Genomic DNA, 20,944 nt, shown 5'->3' on the forward strand with positions numbered 1-20,944 from the left:
AAGCGACTGCCTTTGGCTCAGGTCATGATCCTGGAGTCCCAGGATCGAGTCCCACATCCGGCTCCCCGCTCAGCGGGGAGTCTGCTTCTCCCTCTGACCCTCCCCACCTCATGCTCTCTCTCTCTCTCATTCTCTCTCTCTAATAAATAAATAAATAAAATCTTTATAAAAAAAGAAAATATACATACATGAGATCGTTCATTGCACCATTGTTCGTATTGTGAAACCTTGGAAACACGTAACGTAAGTGCCTTTATTCAGGAGACTGGCTGAACCAACTCCGCTAAGTCCGTATCATGGAGTCCTGTACAGATGTAAGAAAGGATGAGGAAGAGCTCTATGAACGGGTATGGAGTGACTGCCGGGGCATATTATGAGGGGAGAAAAGCAAAGAACAAGAACTTATATGTAGGATGCTAAATTTCACGTGAGGAAGAAAAGAGCAGAAAAAAACCGTGAGGGCGCCGGGGTGGCTCAGTCAGTGAAACGTCCGACTCGATTTCGGCTCAGGCCATGATCTCAGGGTGGTGAAATCGAACCCCGTGTTGGGCTCCATGCTCAGTGGGGAGTCTGCTTGAGATTCTTTCCCTCTGCCCCTCCCCCCATTCTCTCTCTCTCAAATAAATAAATAAATCTTTAAAAAAATGCCCATGTATCTGCTCATTTGTCCAAAAGAAATAGAGCCAGGGTAAATCAGGAACTAAAGACACCAATTACTTATGGGGGAGAGGGATGGGAAGGAGGGAGAAAGAACGGTGAATGAAATCGGGGTATCAGGGACATGGAGAGAGTGACATTTCTCTGAGTATATCTTCTGTGTAGCTCTGACTCTTAGAATGACAGTAGTGTTTTACGTACCCTTCAAATACCTAAAATGAAACACAAACTCCGACAAATCAACCTTAGCTGTATCACACACGAATCACTCACAGCACCGAAGTGGGTAGGCAAGAAAAGAACTAACCTGGGTAGCTTTGGTAACCAATGTCTTTCCTGGATACCAACAGAATGGTAAATGCTATTGTCTTGTTAGTAAATATATGTCTGACAGGTGTATGGGTTAGCAATTCTGAAATTACTATGGCTGTATAAGAATTGAACAAATAAGTAAGGGTACTGTAGATAACGAAAGGTTTCTCCCCATAGGAGAAAGAAGTTCCAAATAAAGGCTAGAATGAACCCCAGAGCAGTGGATTCGAATCAGAGATATCAGTATAAATTCATGGTTTTAAATATATACACAGATAGGTAGATATAGAAATACACATGTGGGTGTGCCTGCGTGAATGTGCGGGTAAGTATGTACACATACATATGTTTCCTGGTTCTGTCTATTTAGAAGGCTGAGAAGCAATGGCACCTCCATAAAAATGGGAACACCTAGCACCCCAATCTTGGTTTCTAAATACCATCTTCCAATAAAAGGAACCAGGTTCCTTTTGGTTAGTTCTAGGGCCGGGTAGGGAAAACACAAGATGATCTTGGAACATCTTGCAGTGCCAGGAGTAAGGGAGCACTCACAAAAGAATGGGGGCTTGTTGAAAGATCACAGGACTCGGTCTGAAGGGGATCCTAATAGCCAAAGCTGCAACAATTTAATGTGGGAAGGAAGAGAGAGAGAGAGAGAGAGACAGAAGCAAGAAACAAAGAAAGAAAAAATTGGATCTCAGCCCATAGAATAAAATAATATCCACTCTTCCATATTGATAGAAGGAATCAAACAAATACATGAAGGGACAGCGCTTCCCTACGGAAGAATTCCAACTAATAAATGTAGAAGAAAAGAGAGAAGTAGAAAATCACCACTTGGCTAACACACAGTTGTTGTGGAAGAGATCCATTGAACAAAGGAACGCCAAGATTGGTGGGAGAAAGTGTGAGGGGGAACAGGGCATTGGTTTAGTCTGAAAGTCTCTCCCTGGGAAAAAGATAGTAACTTTGCAGTAAAGAAACCTGGCAGACATCACCTGAACCAAACAATCAAGGGTAACATCACCAATAAGAAGGTGTTCTGACATCACACATCTTTGTGTCTGCCACACCGAGGACACAAGAGTGGTAACATCATTCTAGTCACGAGAAAACATTAGACAAACCCAAACTGAGAGATAGTCCACCAAATAATTGGTCAGAACTCTTCAAACGTGTCAAGGTCATGAAAGACAAGGGAACAACAAGGAAGTGTCACAGCCCAAAGGAGACCAAGAAGAAACAACCACTAGTGAGCTCAGGTTGTGATCTCAGGGTCGTGAGATCGAGCCCTGTGTCAGGCTTTGGGCTCAGTGGGGAGTCTATTCCAGATTCTCTTACTCTGTTCCTACCACCACTCATGCTCTTTCTCTCTCAAATAAATAAATAAATCTTAAAAAAAATTAAAAGAAACAACCACTAAATGTGCCATGTGGAGTCCTGTGTAGGATGCTGGAATGGAAAAAGGTTGTTCATGGAAAAGCTAGGGACATTTGTTCTAGTTGAGTTAATAGTATTGTTCTAGTGTAAAATGTCTGGTTTTGATTATTGCACTATGGTTATGTAAAGATTATGTGAGGCTCACGGTACGGAAAGTTGGGGGAGGGCTTTATAGGAACTCTGAACTGTTTTTCCAACCTTTCTGCAAGCCTAAAATCAGTTCCGGGGGGACGGGTTAAACAGGTGATGGGGATTCAGGAGGGCACTTCTTGCGACCAGCACTGCGTTGGATGTAAGTGACGAATCTCTAAATTTTCCACATGAAACTCATTTTATGTTGCATATTAACTACTGGAATTTAACTTAAAACTTGGGGAAAAAAAGAAAAGGAGGGTTGTGCTTTGGGTAAAAGAAGGTATGAGGAAAGAAAATACATTTTTTTGAGGATAAAAAAGTCCTTTTGTCTTAAATTGAGGCTCGTTATTTAAAGAGGAAAAACTTAGGACAAAATCCGGGAAAACATGTGATATAGATTTATGAATCAAGACATCTTTAAAAGGATGTGGGCTCAGTTGGTTGAGTGACTGCCTTCGGCTCAGGGCATGATCCTGGAGTCCCGGGATCGAGTCCCGCGTCGGGCTCCCTGCTTGGCGGGGAGTCTGCTTCTCCCTCTGACCCTCCCCCCATCTCATGTGCTTTCTCTCTCTCTCATTCTTTCTCTCTCAAATAAATAAAATCTTTAAAAAAAAAAGGATGTGGTCAAACTGGCTTAGATTACAATAAATATATTTAATGAGTTTTAATATCAAAAGTAAGCTGATGCAAAATTAGAATTTGGTTTTCCTCTCTGTTAAAAAGAAAACATTATTGGTCTGCTTTTTACAAGGAATTGTAAACACAAGTTTTTCTTTACCTTTCACATCATCTACCTACAAAAACAAAGACTTTACATTTTGTCATTATCAGGTTTTTGATTACTGAGGGGGGAAAAACTGAGTCTACTCAATATTAAAAGAGCTAAGCCTTTTTAATACCTAGTTAACTTTCTGTATTTGCCTCTGGTGCCTTTAACAGCCACTTTGGTTAAATGGATAACTAAGTATTGTTTCATAATGATCAGTGATCCTATTTAGTAAAAAGTCCAGACCGTCCCAAAATCAAATTCTAAATAAAGTCTGGGGCGCCTGGGTGGCTCAGTTGGTTAAGCGTCTGCCTTGGGCTCAGGTCACGATCCCAGGGTCCTGGGATGGAGCCCCACATCGGGCTCCCTGCTCGGCGGGGAGCCTGCTTCTCCCTCTGCCCTTCCCTCCGCTCATGCTTGCACGCACTCTCCCTCTCTCTCTGAAATAAATAAATGAAATCTTAAAAAAAAAAGAAAAGAAAAGAAAAGAAAGTCTTGTGACTTCAAAAAGCCTCCGTTGAACAAGTCAAAGATTTGTTCCCCTCATAGAAGAGAGATAGTAAATAGATTTATTTGGTATGTTAAATCACATGGAAGCATTGTCAAATAAGGGATGCTAAACCTCCTGAAATTATATTTTTTACAAATAGACATTATTAAAAAAAGTGTTCTAGAAATTATATGAAATAAAATTAGTTCAAAATTAAAAGCTAAAAAACCTATGTAGGAACTAGACAGATAGATAGATGAACCATTTGGGGTTTTAAACAGTAACAATGGAAAACTATATGTTCAGGGATCCTTTATATAGTTGGCTACTAGAGAAGTTTCTCTGAACCTTTGGAACATTATAAAAACCACAACAACCCAAAAGTCACAATGGAGAAATCTCAAAGGGTCAGGTCTGCAGGGCCCCCTGAGGAGGGGACAGAATATCTTTCAGAAGGTCCCACCTGAGTGCGGGGAAGCTGAGCATTTGGCCATCGCTTTTTGTCCCCCACGGAGATCAAGGGGGGAATTCAGTCCCTCTGATGCCAGCTGTCCCATGCTCCAGTGGGGCGCTTCTCCACCCTTCACCTCCCCCACAGTGAGAAAGACCCGGGGCAGAACGTAGACTCAGCCACACAAAGAGACACCAGCACATTTCAAAACACCTCAGAGGTGTTGAGGGCCGCCATGCCAGCTCTCCAGGCCTCAGCAGAAAGAGATGGAAATCTCAGCGAGCAGAGTCACCGTGGAAGGCAGAAATGACCCACCGGCAAGGAGCCACTCTCGGCCACCAACCCCATGAGCTTGGAAGAGGCCCCTGAGTCTTCCATGAGACCCCCGGACTGCAGCCTCGTAAGACCCAGAGCCGAGGACCTAGCCACGCTGTGCCCGGACTCCTGTCCCCAAGAAACTGTGGGATAACAAATGGGTATGGTTTTCAGCCTCTAAGTTTGTGCTCATTTGTTATAGGACAGCAGAAATGAAGACAACCACCTCACAGGAATGTGACTGGTCCTTCACAACTTAAAACCAGGTCCAAGTAGCCACTGAAGTTAAACACACACCTACGCTGTGATTCCACAATTTCAGGAAAAATGAGTATGGCCACTAGCAGCCATGAATAAGGATGGGTGAAGCACCAGACCTGTCAGAATGGCGAATGTCAGAAAGATGAGAGACAACAGTGTTGGCAAACGTGTGGGGAAAAGGGAGCCTCACGCACTGTTGGGGCAAACGCAAATGGGTGCAGCCGCCATGGAAAACAGTATGGAGGTTCCTCCAAAAATTAAAAATAGAACTACCATGGAACCCAGCAATCCCACTTCTGGGTATATATTTGAAGGAAAGGAAATGGCCTTGAAGAGACATCTTCAAGAACATGCCCGCATGTTCACGGCAGCATTATTCACGATCGCTAAGACATGGAAACAACCTGAGTGTCCATCTACTGATAAATGGATGAAGCAAATGTGGTATGCATACATACCCACAATGGAATATTACCCAGCCAGAAAAAAAGAAGGAAATCCTGCTATTTAAGGTAACATGGATGAATGGCTCTTGAGGGCATTGTGCCAAGTAAAATAAGCCAGACAGAGAAAGACATACACTGTACGATCTCACTTATGTGTGGAATTTAAATAAATCCAAACTCACAGAAACAGAGAGTAGAATGGTGGTTGCCAGGGGCTGGGGGGTGGGGAAATGGGGAGATGTTGTTCAAGGAGGACAAACTTCCTGTCATAAAATGGTTTAAGTTCTGGGGATGTAACGCACAGCATGATGACTATGGTTAACAGTACTCTATTGTGTACTTGAAAGTTGCCAAGAGAGTAAATCTTAAATGTTCTCACCACGCATACACAAAAATTGTGATTATGTGAGGTGATGGATATACAGATGTTAACTAAACTTGTGGTAATCAGTTTGCAATCAATACTTATATCGAGCCATCATGTTGTACGTATTAAACTTACGCCATGTTGTATGTCAGTTGTATCTCAATAAAACTGAGAGGAAAAAAGAAAGCAAAAAAAAAAAAAAAAGAATGTGCAATGCAGTGTTCTTCTTTTTTCTCTTTTAAAAGTTGCAGCAAGGGGCACCTGGCTGGCTCGGTCGTTGGGCGTCTGCCTTTGGCTCAGGTCATGGTCCCGGGGTCCTGGGATCGGGCCCCAAGTCGGGCTCCCTGCTCGGCGGGAAGCCTGCTTCTCCCTCTGCCACTCCCCCTGCTTGTGTTCCCTCTCTCGCTGTGTCTCTCTCTGTCAAATAAATAAATAAAATCTTAAAAATAAAAGATTTTTACAAATAAAATGCGCTCAAACAGGTAGTTTCTCTCAATTCCCTCCTGTATTCACAAACTGTTTAAGAAGTCTATTATCTTCCAGGCTACATTAAATGGAGCCCTTCCCCATGACTGATGTAAAGTTTTCTAAGAGAAAAATGATGACCTTTGTGTTGGTAAAAACATATGATTTTTACGACGGGAGAAGCAAATATTTTGCAGAATGAAGCATGTAGTGTCTGGGATACTCTTTTAGCCCCCACCCCCCAAATTCTTAGTTCAATAGAAGTGTATTCTTAAGAACTAAAAGCCTTAAGATGTGAATGGCCTCATTCAATCCCCTTAGAGACTGAGAAATTCCTTCCATCATAGCACTTCATCAGCCTTAGGTTGGACATTAATAGTGATGACAATTCAGTTCTTCACAAGGTACCCATTCCTCTGTGGATCCCTTCTCTTTACTGGTAACTTCTTCCTTCTCTAGACACCAACTGGACTCAGAGCTTTCACCGACTGCTCTAGGCCCTGCGATCAAGAACCAGGCAGAGCGCTCTCAGTCCCTATTGTAGACAGCGAGGATCCCCTCCCTCCCAGGATCTTGAACTTACCACAGCTTTCCTCTGTGTGGCACAACCAGATTTTATGGCTCTGGTGGAAGTGGGGCTCTCTTTTCCCCAGAACTCAGTTCTTTAAGAGCTGACTACATCCTCAGAACACCACCTTCTCCCAAAACTGCTCTTAAGAATCAGCGGCAGTAAGGGGTGGGTGGGGCATTTGTGTCAAAATCCCAGAGGAAATGCAAAGCCTTAATTCCAACTATGAGACAAAATGTTACCTCTTATTAAGGAACTATCAAGCTTCAACAGGCACAAGAACATGGCTTATTTTTGTAGGGATGATGACGGGGAAGGAGAGGAGATTGATAATTTGGGCAGAAAGAGCCTTCCTAATTTTTCTGAAATCATGGTCTTTTATATAGACCCATTATCTATGAGGTGGTTTCCTGCTCCCCTAGCTTGGCATTGAGCCTTTTAGAGACAACTTGGGTGTATGGAGAATGCAGCCTGCTAAGCAGGATCCACCTGTGTGGATAGATAATGAATATTGCTGAGGACCTACTGAGTGCCCGGTTTCCAGCCCCATGCTGGTAAAATAGCACTAAACCCTATGCACAAAAGTTGTTTGTGGGCATGTTTCTTTCTTTCTTGAACTTTTCCAAAATGAAAATGACTTCACTGTTCCTTATGATAATACAGAAAATACATATCATATAGAAAATCAAAAACTACAAAGAAGGAGAAAAAGTGGTTACTTTTCTTAGCATCTTGAAAAAATGGAGGTAAGAACAACCACCTCACAATGAGAGACCACATGTGAAAATGTCTAGCACATAGTAGGTCCTCAAAAGCAGGGGTGGAGGGGTACCTGGGTAGCTCAGTTGGTTGAGTCGCCAACTCCTGATTTTGGCTCAGATCATGATCTTGAGGACGTGAGATCGAGCCCCACGTCAGGCTCTGCGCTCAGTGGGGAGTCTGCTTGAGATTCTCTCTCTCCCTCTCCCACTGCCCCCTCCCCCTGCTTGCTGTCTTTCTCTCTCTCTCTCTCTCTCTAAAACAAATAAGTCTTTAAAAGAAAAAGGCAGGGGTGGCGTTATACTACAGGAAATGGAGTTTTTTTTTTAAATGTTTTATTTATTTATTCATGAGAGTCAGAGAGAGAGAGAGAGAGAGAGAGGCAGAGGGAGAAGCAGGCTCCCCGCCTAGCAGGGAGCCCGATGCGGGACTGATCCCAGGACCCTGGGATCATGACCTGAGCCGAAGGCAGACGCTTAACCATCTGAGCCACCCAGGCGCCCCAGGAAATGGAGTTCAAGCTTCAGGTTTCTGTAGTAGCATGAGCGCCTTTCAAGGTCCCTAGAGATTTGTTCCCTTCGTCATCAATTTTTGTGAAAATTGTAAAAGTGATTTATTTTTGTATTCTTTTTTCAAGTGCCACAAAATCTGGAAGGTCTCCTGCTAAAAAACATTGTAGTTACTTTCCTTGCCTTGATCAATAGCGGAAGCACGTTTTCCATCCACCAGGAAAGAAAGGCCTGTGGGAGCATCTGAGGTCACCATGACTTGGCACCATTGCTCAGCCCCAGCACTATAGCTCATTTTACCTTTCCCTTGAGGATTAGAGACTCGTGCATCTCCATCTTCATTAGTGAATACCACTCATTCATTCTTCAGAGCAATCAAAATGGCTGGCACCTTCCTGGGACGCAGAACATCGCGTGGGCAGCCTGCTAAGCCGTGTGCTTCCTAAATTTAAGAAGAAAGTGTTTCCTGCCTTCTCCCTTGCCTGCAGACAACAATTGAAAACAGCCTCGGCTGTCAGTAAGTTGAATAAACAAAGTAAGGGATTATTTCTGCCTTTTTACTACCTGTGTGACTAACCTCTGAAACCAACAACTCTTATTACTAAATCTTATTTTGGAGGAAGCTGAGGGAAAATGATTGCATTTCAGTGCAGAAAAACAATCTCAGCTTGTTTTGTTATCTTCAAAAGATAGTTTTGGTCATTAAGGACCCATGAGAGGAGAGAGTCTGACTGCACAGCTAATTATCTTCAGCCCCTGGCTGCCTCTGTGGCTCAAGCCTGGCAGTAATGAGGCCTAGGTCCTGGGTTCGGGTCCCCAGCGCACAAATTAACTTGGCTCCTAACACAATTACAAAATGCATCTTGACTTCGGCCCTCTTAAAAATGCATGTCGCTCGTCCAAGAGGGCCCGAGAGAGACAGTATTCTCATCACACAATTGGAAGAACACTGTAAAAGTACACAACTCACTGATCTTGGGGTTTCTGTGCCTTCTTAGGGATGAAGAAGAGACTTAGAGGACTCTTAAGGAACTGACTGAAGAATAAGAACGCAGAGTAAGTATTGTAGGTTGAATGTAGGTCTTCTTTCAGCTTTAGTTAGAAGAGCAATATATGTCCATTAAAAATAATTAGTGACAGGGCGCCTGGGTGGCTCGGTTGGTTAAGCGACTGCCTTCGGCTCAGGTCATGATCCTAGAGTCCCGGGATCGAGTCCCGCATCGGGCTCCCTGCTCAGCAGGGAGTCTGCTTCTCCCTCTGACCCTCTTCCCTCTCGTGCTCTCTATCTCTCATTCTCTCTCTCTCAAATAAATAAATAAAATCTTTATAAAAAAATAATTAGTGATATACCAGTGCTTGGATCTATTTCTGTAGGAATTTCTGGAGACAACAAAGCAAGATGTAGAAGGAACATATAGTATAGTATAATCCCATTTTATAAGATAACTAAAAACCCTTGTATGCATCTATGTATATATGCATGAATGGCTTATCACTTCTAGAGAAACGCAGTGTTAACATTAGCTACTCTGGGGAGGACCCTGATAGGAAGATGTAGGGAGGAGGGGAAGAAAAGAAGTCAAGCCGAAACAGAAACACAGACTACGCCAAAAAACACAACCAACCAATGGAACAAAAAAAACAAAGAAAAAGAATATGTATGTGTATCAGGCTGGGTTCTTTCAAGAAACAGTATATATACATATAAACATATGTACATGTATAATAGGATGTATATATACATGTGTATATTCATACATTAATCAATATAAGTATATATATAGAGAGAGAGAGAGAGAGGGAGAGAGAGATTATGGGAGTTGACTCACAGGATTATGGAGTTCAAGGCCGCAATCTGTCATATGCACGCTAGAGAATCAAAGAGCTGGTGGTGGGGGACGTCTGGGTGGCTCAGTGAGCTAAGCATCTAATTCTTGGTTTTGGCTCAGGTTGTGATCTCAGGGTAGTGAGATTGAGACCTGTGTCTGGCTTCATGCTCAGTGCAGTCTGCTTAAAAACCTCTCTCCCTCTCTCTCTGTCCCTTCCCCTTTCGTGCATGCTCTCTTTCTCTCAAATAAATAAATAAATCTTAAAAAAAAGAAGAAGAAAAGAAGAAAAGGAAGAGGAAGAAGAAGAAAGAAGAAGAAGAAGAAGAAGAAGAAGAAGAAGAAGAAGAAGAAGAAGAAGAAGAAGAAGAAGAAGAAGAAGAGCTCGTGGTTTAATTCAGTTCACGTCCAAAGGTCTGAGAACCAGAAGCGCCAACGTTGGAGACTGCAGGAAAGGGTGGGCATCCCAGCTCAGGCAGAGAGCAAATTCACCCTTCTTTTGCCTTTCTGTTCTATTCAGGCCCTCAGCGAAGGGAATGATGCCCACCTGCATTGGTGAGGGCGGATCTTTTTTACTCAGTCTACCAATTCAAATGCTTCTCTCTCCTAGAGACACCCTCCCAAGGCACACCCAGAAATCATGTTCTACCTGCTGTCTGGGCGTCCCGAGCCCAGGCAAACTGACACATACAATTAACCATCACAGTATAGCATGATGACGTTTATGCATTTCATGCACTTTGGTGTAATGGCATGTATTGTGTAAGAGAACTTTAAAAATTGGATTCAAGTAAAATTCCCATAACATAAACTTAGACATTCTAAAGTGAAAAGTTCAGCAGCATTTAGTATATTCACAACATTGTGCAACCACACCTCTGTCTAGTTCCCAAACATTTCCATCCCTCCAAAATAAAATTCTGTATCCATTAAGCAGTGTCTTCCTATTCCTCCCTCCCCCCAGTTGCTAGCAACCACCAATCTGCATTCTGTCTCTATGGTTTTACCTATTCTAGACATTGCATAGAAATGGAATCATACAATATGTGGACTTTTGTGTCTGGCTTCGTTCGGTCAGCATGTTTTTGAAATTCATTCATGTTGTAGCATGTATCAATACTTTGTTCCTTAATAATATTCCATTATTTAGGGGTATGAATTATTAGGGTATGAATATACACCAATTGATGTATCCATTCATTCACTGATGGACATTTGGGATGTTTCCACCTTTTGGCAGTGAAAAGTGCTGCTTTGAACACGTATGTACATGTATTTGTTTGAGTACTTGCTTTCAATTCTTTGGGGTACGTACTTAGGAGTGGAATTGCTGGATCATATGGTAATTTTTTTTTTTTTAGTTTTAGTTTAATTTTGTTTTATTTAAATTCAATTAATTAACATATAATGTATTATTGGTTGCAGAGGTAGAGGTCAGTGATTCATCAGTCTTATACAATACCTGGTGCTCATTACATCATGCGCCCTCCTTAATGTCCAGGACCCAGTACCCCATCCCCCCACCCCCCCCTCCAGCAACCCTCAGTTTGTTTCCTATGATTAAGAGCCTTATGGTTTGTCTTCCTCTCCGATTTCATCTTGTTTTATTTTTTCCTCTCTTTCGATCATATGGCAATTCTACGTTTAATTTTTAAGGAACTATCCAACTGTTTTCCACAGTGGTTGAACCATTTTGCATTCCCATCAGGAATATAGGATGGCTCAACAGGATTTTTTTAATTAAAAAAAAAAAAGGAAAGGCACTAGAGAGGTCATAAACTCTCAGAGCTCATTAAGGGCAGTGTTCAGAGGGGGCACAGCAATATCAATGGGATGAAAATTACCTTTGGCCTTGGGCCAATTCCTTACTTCCATGGAGCCTCAGTTTCCTCATTGGTGAAACACAGAGACCATGGCATCACAGAATACTTGGGTATTAAATGAAAAAAACACGAGAAAGCATCCTTGCTGGCACAGTGTAGAAAAGAGTTAGCTGAATCTCAACGTCCTTTATGAATAGGAGCGTTCAGTGTAGCTGAAAAGATAGTGGAAACCATAATGGACATACAAATGATGATTCCCCTCCAAAAGGGAGAGTTTCCAAAGAAAACGTGTCTCTGCGAAGTATAATTTCAACAAGAAGAGGGCTCCCGTGGTGGGGGCAGTATGCCGCACGGTGGTAAAAAGCACAGCCTTTGAAAGCAGACAGTCCTAGGTTTTCAAACTAGCTTTGCTTCGAGGGAGTCAGAATTCCTTCCATTGCAAGTGACAAGAACCCAACTCAAACAGCCCATGCAAACAAAAGGAGACTTGCTGACGATGGCAAAACCTCCCGAACAGGGTGTTGTGCATGGGTTATAGGTGGGCGGTGGTAATCCTCCCCTCAGCCCTGGGGAGGTAGTGGGGTCTTCCAGGGCTGATGCCTTGACATAAGAACATGTGAAACTGGTCACTCTGCTTTCCCACTACACACCTGCTATCTCATGTGACCAGGGACCCTCATGGGCTCCTATCCTCACAGCCCAGGGCCGGAGAAGAAAGGAGGCTTACTCCCCCAGGCCACAGGTAGAAAAATCCCAGGGATAGTCTGATTAGCCAGGTTTGCAGCACGTGTTCATTTTTCCCACCAATTCGCATGACCAAGAGACTGGTATATCAACCAGCCCCGCTTGGGTCAGATATTCTATCCCTTGTAGCCATAAAGATGGGATCATTTAAGAAAATGGCAGCCCCCATATCTAGGGAAGGAGGGAGAAAGAATGTCTCCTCAAAAGGAGATGGACACACAAATTTTAATGAGATCTAATTTATTAAAAAATTTTTTTATGGTTTGCGCTTTTGGTGTCATGTCTAAGAACTGTTTGGCTAGCTCTAGGATCCAAAGATTTTTTTTTCCCTAAATTTTCTTCTGCAATTGTTAGAGATTTACATTTTGCATTTAAACTCATGATCCATTTTTGAATTAATTTTTGTATTCAGTGTGACTTTTAGGTTGAACTTCATTTTTTTTGTCTCTGGATGTTCAATTTTCTAGCATCGTTTGTTGAAACCACTGTCCTTCCTCCACTGAATTGATTTGTACCCTTCCTAAGAATTCAGTGGACATATTGCATTGATCTGTTTTGGGGTTCTCTTTCCTCTTCCACCAATCTATGTGTCTCTTCCTCTTCCAGTACTATGCAGTCTTGGTTACTAAGACTGTATACTAAGTCTTAACATCAGGTAGAGTATTTCCTCAAACTGAATTCTACTTTTTCAAAGTGATGTTGGCTATTCTAGCGCTTCTGTCATTCCATATAAATTTTAGAATTGGATTGTCTATATCTGCAAAAAAAATCTTGCTGAGATTTTTATAGGAACTATGTTGAATGTATAGACCATTTTGGGGCGAATTGATATCTTCCCTAAAGTGAGTCTTCCAATTCATTAGTACCTAATACCTCTCCATTTATTTAGATCTTCTTTTATTTATTTCGACCACGTGTTGTGATTCTCAGCATACAGATCCTATCCTGTTTTGCGCTGCAAACGACCCTGTTAAGAGGGTGAAAGATAAGCTCTTGGCAGGGAAAAGTATTTGCAAATCACATGTCTCACAAAGATCTTACGCCTGCAATATATAAAGAGCTCTCAAAACTTGACAGTAAAAGAAACCAGACAAATTAACGATCTAATTGTAAAATAGGCAAAACATATAAATGGATGTTTCACCAAATAGGAGTATGAATGGCAAATAAGCACATGAAAAAGATGTTCAACGTCATTAGCCACGTCTTAATTTAGTACACACAAGCTTTGATCACGCACAGACATTAATAAATTGAGCATTCATGTTGACGGCTTAGTGTGGGAGAATTAGATGCATTCATATTGGCCACTGATGACAAAGGACAGAATCAAAGAAATCCAGTATTATGTCAAAATGGTGTGTTTTTACCACATAGAAATGCCTTTGTTTTCTCTAGAGCCATATGCCAAATTTATAACAATGTAAAGGGTATTCGCCATATGGTACCTATATTCCTTTTCAAAAATGTGTTAAGTACATAGAGCTAGCTTAACCTGTATTTTAGGGTTAGCAGATGCTAGTTTTCAGATTTTCTAATATTTCTCCTCAATGATCCCCTTAATCCTACTATGCTGTTATTTTGATTGTAAAACTCTCATGGTTTCTCCAACTTCTTACTTACTTGTTTAACCGTATTGTACCAGGCCATAATTCTGATGGGAATGGGCAGAACCTGTGATTTAAACCTTACTTTAAAGGGCACCTGGTTGGCTCGGTCAGTTAAGCATCTGCCTTCAGCTCAGGTCGTGGTCCTGTGGTACAGGGTCCCAGGGTCCTGAGTCCACATCCGGCTTCCTGCTCAGCAGGGAGACTGCTTTCCCTCTCCCCCTCCCCCACTGCTCGTGCTGTCTCTCTCTCAAATAAATAAAATCTTTAAAAAAAACCACATTGCTTTAAAGAATGATGTCAGTACATTTTCCAAATCCCCCCACTTAATAAAGTGTGTGCACAATTCAAACGCAATGAATTACTTGCCATATATTTATTGAGGATCAAATAATTAGTTGGCATTTATCATGCCCTGACTATATGGAAAGGGTTTCTAAGAAATCCTCCACTGTGGAAGATTTTCAAAATAACTTTACATAAGGAACAGCTCAGGCCTCAAGCTTTACCAGATTTATGTTGTTAATCAGATTATTTGTCCCAACATGAAGGAGGATCCGAAAAGATGATACAATCGAAACACATTGACAATTAACTCAGGAGAGGATTATTCCACTTGAGAATCATCTGCCATCCTTTTTGCCCCACGGGCTCTAATTATTCACCATAGCTTGTATTTCTTGCCTATTTATGCTCTGAAAGTTGGCCATGGAAGGATGAAAGCAGAATTCTGACCAGGAACAGGAAATGGCAGCCACCTCAAACATATGATGACTGAAGAGAAGGCCTTGTGTTCAGGTATTTCAAATACAATTGGTATATTCTTTTTTTTCCAAAGATTTTATTCATTTATTTTATTTTAGAGAGAGAGAGAAAGGGAGAATGAGGGGAAGAAGCAGAGGGAGAAATGGACTTCCCACCAAGCAAGGAGCCCAACACGGGGTTCGATCCCAGGACCCTGAGATCACCACCTGAGCTCAAGGCAGACGCTTCGCCGACTGAGCTACTCAGGTGCCCCTAGAATTGGTAATTTCTTTAGAAACAGCTTCAAATATGTTAGTATTTCTTCCCCAAAATGATGCAACTCAGAAATCACTGTTCTTTAACTTTTGAAGTCATGATGTTCCTCTGCTGCCCCCTCAGGGTTCTCAGATTTTTCTCTAGAAAGACAAGTTTTTAAATAACCCAAAACACCACACAAAATAGAATATGAAAATCACCCATAAGCTGCTCATAAGGCAAACTGATAGTCTCAATTATTAAAAAACAGTAATATTATCTTCCACATACTTCGTGGGGTGGCTATTTACTTCCTACTAGCGTCTTTCAGGATGATGAATCTTTAAGATATATAATTAAAAGCTATATTTTGCATACATTTTAAGGTAAAAGAGCAAAACCTTTTTTCGGAATCTAATATTCTTAGGTTTGAGGATACCCACAGTATAAATGAGTCACAAATTCCATCCTGATTGTTGTTTCACTGTGTCTACCACCAACCTATCAACTCTGTTTTTGTTCTGAGATAAAAGAATTTTCCAGAATTGTACTAGGCATGAAGGGCCTGGGGGCGGGCAGGGCCCACTGTGCACCTATGACTTCCCAGCCCCCTGCACTCCTGACCTCACTTAGCTCTCACGGCAAGCCTGCCGTTGCCCAGTAAGCAAACTTGGCATCCACAAGCCAAGTACATTTTGCAAATCCCCCTGCTTAATAAACAGCGTATGTGCAATTCAGATGCCTTCAAAGTGCCCGCACTTTCCCACACGGCACACTAGTCTTTCTTACGAGAAAACACGCATTCGTTCCCTCTTTCACTCAGGCTCCGGCTTTCCATTCACCCCTCCATTCAAGCAGTTCATGGAGCACCTGCCCTTCCTGGGCCGCGAAGGTAAGAGTTGAAATCCCTCCGGTTTGGAAGGCAGATCCAATACCCAGACCAATGCTGCCCAACAATGTAAATGTACTTCACACTACTCGACTGCACCCTTAAAAATGGCTAAGACGGTACCTTTTACCTTACCTGTATTTACCACAATTTTAAAAATTCAATTAGAAAAAAATGAGACGGAGCAAATAAAAATCGGTTATGTAGAGATGTTGGAAGGCTGAAGCAGGAAGAAAGGGGATGCTTACATGCCGCTACGTTCAGAAATGAGCCATGATGCCTGGGGCGGAGGTAAGCGCGACGTCACTGCTCTGGGAAGCAGGAAGCAGCGGAGGGCCGGCCAGAACCGGAGCACAGAGGGGCTGGGGCCCGACTCCCGAGGCTGGGGCGGGAGCCTCTGCTGCTCAGGGGCGCTGCCCGGAGCTGGAAACGGGAGGATGCCTCTTCTCCTCTCCCTGTCACGTCTCCCACCAGGGCCTCCCATCCGTAGGATCCGAACAGAGGCCAGCGGGCCAGGGAGTCCTGCAAATGCCCTGGGCGAAGTCCCAGCCCCAGTGTGGGAGAACAGAGTGAGGTAAGCTTGGAGCCAAGGGACCGCACGTGAGTGACTAGCACAACTGGTGAATTTGCAGCCTGGATGTTCTATCAGGTAATCGGGTAGTAATGGGAAGTTTCCCGACAGTGCGCATACTGTGGTATTTAGGGATTTTTATTCTTTATTCTTAGGTGATGCATGCTGGAGTATTAAGGAACAAGGGGTTAGGATTCTGTAACTTTTGCTAAAGAAAAGATTGTTGATGACACTTGCTAAGGAAGGCAAGGCAGACTGTATTCAGGGTGACCATTGCGATAGGTGTAGGGCCCAGTGCAATGGGGCTCTGCAGGGTCAGAGACGGGGCTCAACTCTCACCCCAATAAGGATAAGTGGGGATTTCTAGCCCAGGGGCAGGGTGGAGCTTGGCGCATGGGAAACTGGGAAGAGGTGACGTCGGGGGTACTGGGGTTCTGGCTGAACTAACCTGGCAGGACCCTTGCTGCCTCACCAGGGGAATGGGGTGGTGCACGGGGAACCCGACTGGACTTGGAGGGCGCTCCCCTGACAGCATGATTCTTGCCACATTGGACAAGGCAGGGAGGACCACGGAAGTCCGAGAGCTCAGAGGAGCCGATCAGAGCTTGGTCAAGGAGGCAATCTTCCTCTCCCTCAAGGGATTCTGGAGGTAACTGTTGAAGGTGGCGAATCTGGAGAAAGGCTTTATGGGAGTTCTTTTGTGCTATTTCTTACACTTACCTATGAATTTGAAATTGTTTTGAAATAAAAAATAAAACCCCCCAAACCTGTACAGTTCTTTAGTTTTTGTTTCATGCATCCGAGTGTCTGTTGGCCAAGCCATAATCTTGCCAAGTTTTGTTCGTCTAACCTGACAGAATTATCGGTGCACCGCACTTCTCATCACTAAGAACAAAACTTGTTGATCTTGTAGGACTGCATTGCGAAACTTGGTCAAGAAAAAGTATCTCATAGACTAGACTTCAAACATGAGTACCATCTGCATGATTTTTGCTGTACCCTCACAGCAACTGTGCCTCTGTTTACATTATAATTCTTAAAAATCAACTCACTGGGGCGCCTGGGTGGCTCAGTCGGTTAAGTGTCTGCCTTCGGCTCAGGTCATGATCCTGGGGTCCTGGGATAGAGCCCTGTATCAGCTGGGAGTCTGCTTTCTCTCTCCCTTTGCCTCTCCCCCAGCTTGTGCTCTCTCTTTCTCGCTCACTCTCTCTCTCAAAATAATCTTAAAAAAAAATCACTTTTTTTAAAGCACTTTAAAATTTTAAATGGTTACCCCAAATGAAAAACTGGTATCATTTGCTTTAAATAGCAGGCAACCACAAAAATAAACACATCAAAAACAGAACTCTGATATTAAATTTTTAAAAATAAAATGAAATGCTAGTAAAGATAATTATTTTATGAAAATGCATACTTGAAAATATGCTCCCTAATGAGAGTGAGACTTTCTCTGCTGATTTAGTTATAAAAGGATATTTAGCCTGATGCCACTTGGTTTAAAACGAAAAAAGGTTCTAAATCAATATGATGATCTAGTTTTAACATTTTGATAACTGGTACTGAGCATATCAATTTAAAAGGCAAAAGATGTTTAACCTCTATCTTTAATAGAGCTGGTTATTAATAATTCCTAGCCAAAATGATGTTAATTTTTATTCCCAAAATCCATTTGAATATTTATCACCCTGGAAGGATACATACAAATAGATCATTTTCCTTCTGTGGAAGATGTTTAAAAAATCCTTTCAGACAATTTAGTATGTTGGAAATTTTAGTATAAATTTATTGCAGGAACACAGACCTTGAGCAGGCCAATTTCAAAGATTTCTTTCATAGCAGAGGTATTTAGAGACAAAAAAATTAGGTTAGAAGGTTGATCACTGTTGGCTTATTAAAAACAAACACCCTCCCCCCAATATCTGGTTAGGGTTTAGGTTGGGTTAACTAGGCAGGTGGGTAGTTTCTCAGAACAGTTATATTTTTTTAGAAATACATTTAAAAAACTTTTTTTTGGTACTCTCTACAGCCAGTGTGGAACTCAAACTCAACCCTGAGATGAAGAGTTGCACGCTCTACTCACTGAGCCAGCCCGTCCCCCCTCTTAGAACAGTTTTTACCCCAACTCCTGTCCATCAGAAAGACACAGAGGCTTTTCATCAGGAATGCTAACTTCCTTCCAGAAGGTTATGAATTACACAGAGCAAGAATGTTCTGTTGGGACCAAGTCTATGAGTTTTTCTTTCACAAGGAGAGCTGAGAGGGGCTAGCCAAGGCACGAGAGTGAAGAGAGACTTTTCCCTGAATGTTTTATAAATCTTGAATTTTGAACCAGGTAGAGGTGGCCCTTTGTGTAAAAAGTTAATTAAAAAAGAATTAAGACCCGGCAGAATGTGAGCCTCTTCTCAAAAATACTCATATACGAACTGAAGAAGAGAGCGTTCCTTACTTATCCATTGCCATCTGTTGCAGAAAATATGTCAAGGATCTTTTCATAAATAAAGTATTTACAGTGAAATGTTCGGATGAGTTCCGGAGCAGAAAGCTCAGATTATCAGGAGGTTTTCAATCTTGGTTTGGGAATGTTTGACTGACTGGGGGCTGTTCCCCGGGGGCCCGGGCAGAGAGGTCCCAGTGAGGCCGCTACCCTGAACCCCCTGGGCACTTTGATTACATCATTCCACCAAACTGTCACCAGCACTCTCCACCACAAATCAGAGGAAGCCTTTGGAGCATCCAAGAGAAACTACTTGGAAATAATGTCATCTATTCTAGTTAGCTCAGATAAAGGCCAGGATGGGATGTTTGCAAAGAAAACAGGCCCAGGCAAGAAACAAATGGTCTGGCACAACAAAGCGGAGTGGGGATGAAGGGAAACAGCCCCTGACCTGCACGTCTAAGCAGTTTTCAAAACAGCAGGAAGCCTGTGGGGCCAGGGCTCCCTCCCAGGAGGGAAGGGAGTTGGGGCTGCTGGGGACTTGGGGAGGCAGGGCTGTGGACCAGAGTCATGTGGCAGGGTGGAACCAGGCCCACTGGCCAGCCCCCAGCCTCTCAGGCCTCTGGGAATGACTTCTGGGAACGGGCCTCTGCACTGGGAAAGCAAGCTGTTTTGGGGTGAGTGGAATCTTTGAAGGCAGGTACGGGGCCTCACACTGTCTCTGGTGACAGACCTGGAGGCTTCCATCTCAGAAGGCGAGCAAGGGGTGATCTCCATTGCGATTCAGAAAGGCCCCTTAGTGTCTCCAAACGCAATCTTCATTGACCTCAGAATCCTTCCTACTGCTATCCAGGAGTCATTGCTCTTCAAAGAAACGGTTTCAAGTTCAATCCATTGTAATGTCTCCACATTAGTGTTGCTATTTTATATTCTTACTCTCTATTCATTATTTAAGATTTTATTTGACAGAGTACAAGCAGGGGGAGCAGCAGAGGGAGAGGGAGAAGCAGGCAGCCTGATGTGGGACTCGATCCCAGGACCCTGGGATCATGACCTGAGCCGAAGGCTGATGCTTAACTGAGCCACCCAGGTGCCCCTTTACTCTTCTTTATAAACACCAGCCACAATGTAAGCTTCTGGTTATGGCTTATTGACCATTTATAGTAGTGGTAACCCTTTTTCTTTTGAGACCCAATTCAAGAACACTAAAAATTATGTTTTCTTAAAGTATCTTTTAGGACCCTTAAATAGTAAACTTGAAGTATATTTTTTAAGATTTTTAAAAAAATTTATTGAGGGAGCGTGTGTGAGAGCACAAGCTGGGGGAAGGTCAGAGGGAGAGCGGGGAGTCTCCTCCCCCCCTCCGCTTGCTTGTCCTCTCACTGGCACTAATGAAATCTTTAAAAAAATTTTTGTGTTATGCATAAAAACCATACTACTGCACTGCTTTCGGATTCATTTTTTATAAAGTTAACAATTGAGCTATAATTTATCTTCAGTGTTCTTTTCAAATAAATAGAATATGTAGAACAAGGTCAAATACTGTCAATGGCTGGCAGGATTATAGAGCTGTATATATAAAAAAAAAAAAGGTGGGGGGCAGTCTAGTCCAGGATGGTCTTAGAGTTACCCCTGCCCCTGTGCTTCAGAAGTTCAAGTGTTGGAAATAAAAAGCTAAGCCTACTCCTTGCAGGTAATTCACTCTCTTCTTCAACAGTGGTACTCATAACGTTTGCAGTGAAGGAAATGAAAGATGGAGATTTTGGCCATCACTCCTTTGAGGCAAAGAGGGATGCGAGGTGGCGAAGTGATTTCTATGGGGCAAGATGAGAGCCAAAAAACTGATACGACATTCATAGGCAGAATGAGGCCATACTACGTAAAATATTTAGCTACCCCCTTAGTTTTTCAAACTGCTTAAAATCCCAAATAGGCAATCATTCAAGATTAGATCATAAAACTATAATGCTCACACCACTATAAATATGCACCCCCCTTATTTATTATGAGACCAGGTGCATCAAGAATGTTTATTTGCTTATGTATTTAGTGATGGTTCTGTTAGTCAAACTACAACGCCAGAGTCATGATGAAGTTGCCTTCCCATTAC

This window comes from Callorhinus ursinus, unplaced genomic scaffold (genome assembly GCF_003265705.2).
Source record: "Callorhinus ursinus isolate GAN/ISIS: 27379988/994484 unplaced genomic scaffold, GSC_fseal_2.0 scaffold7, whole genome shotgun sequence".
In the NCBI taxonomy this organism is placed as follows: Eukaryota; Metazoa; Chordata; class Mammalia; order Carnivora; family Otariidae; genus Callorhinus; species Callorhinus ursinus.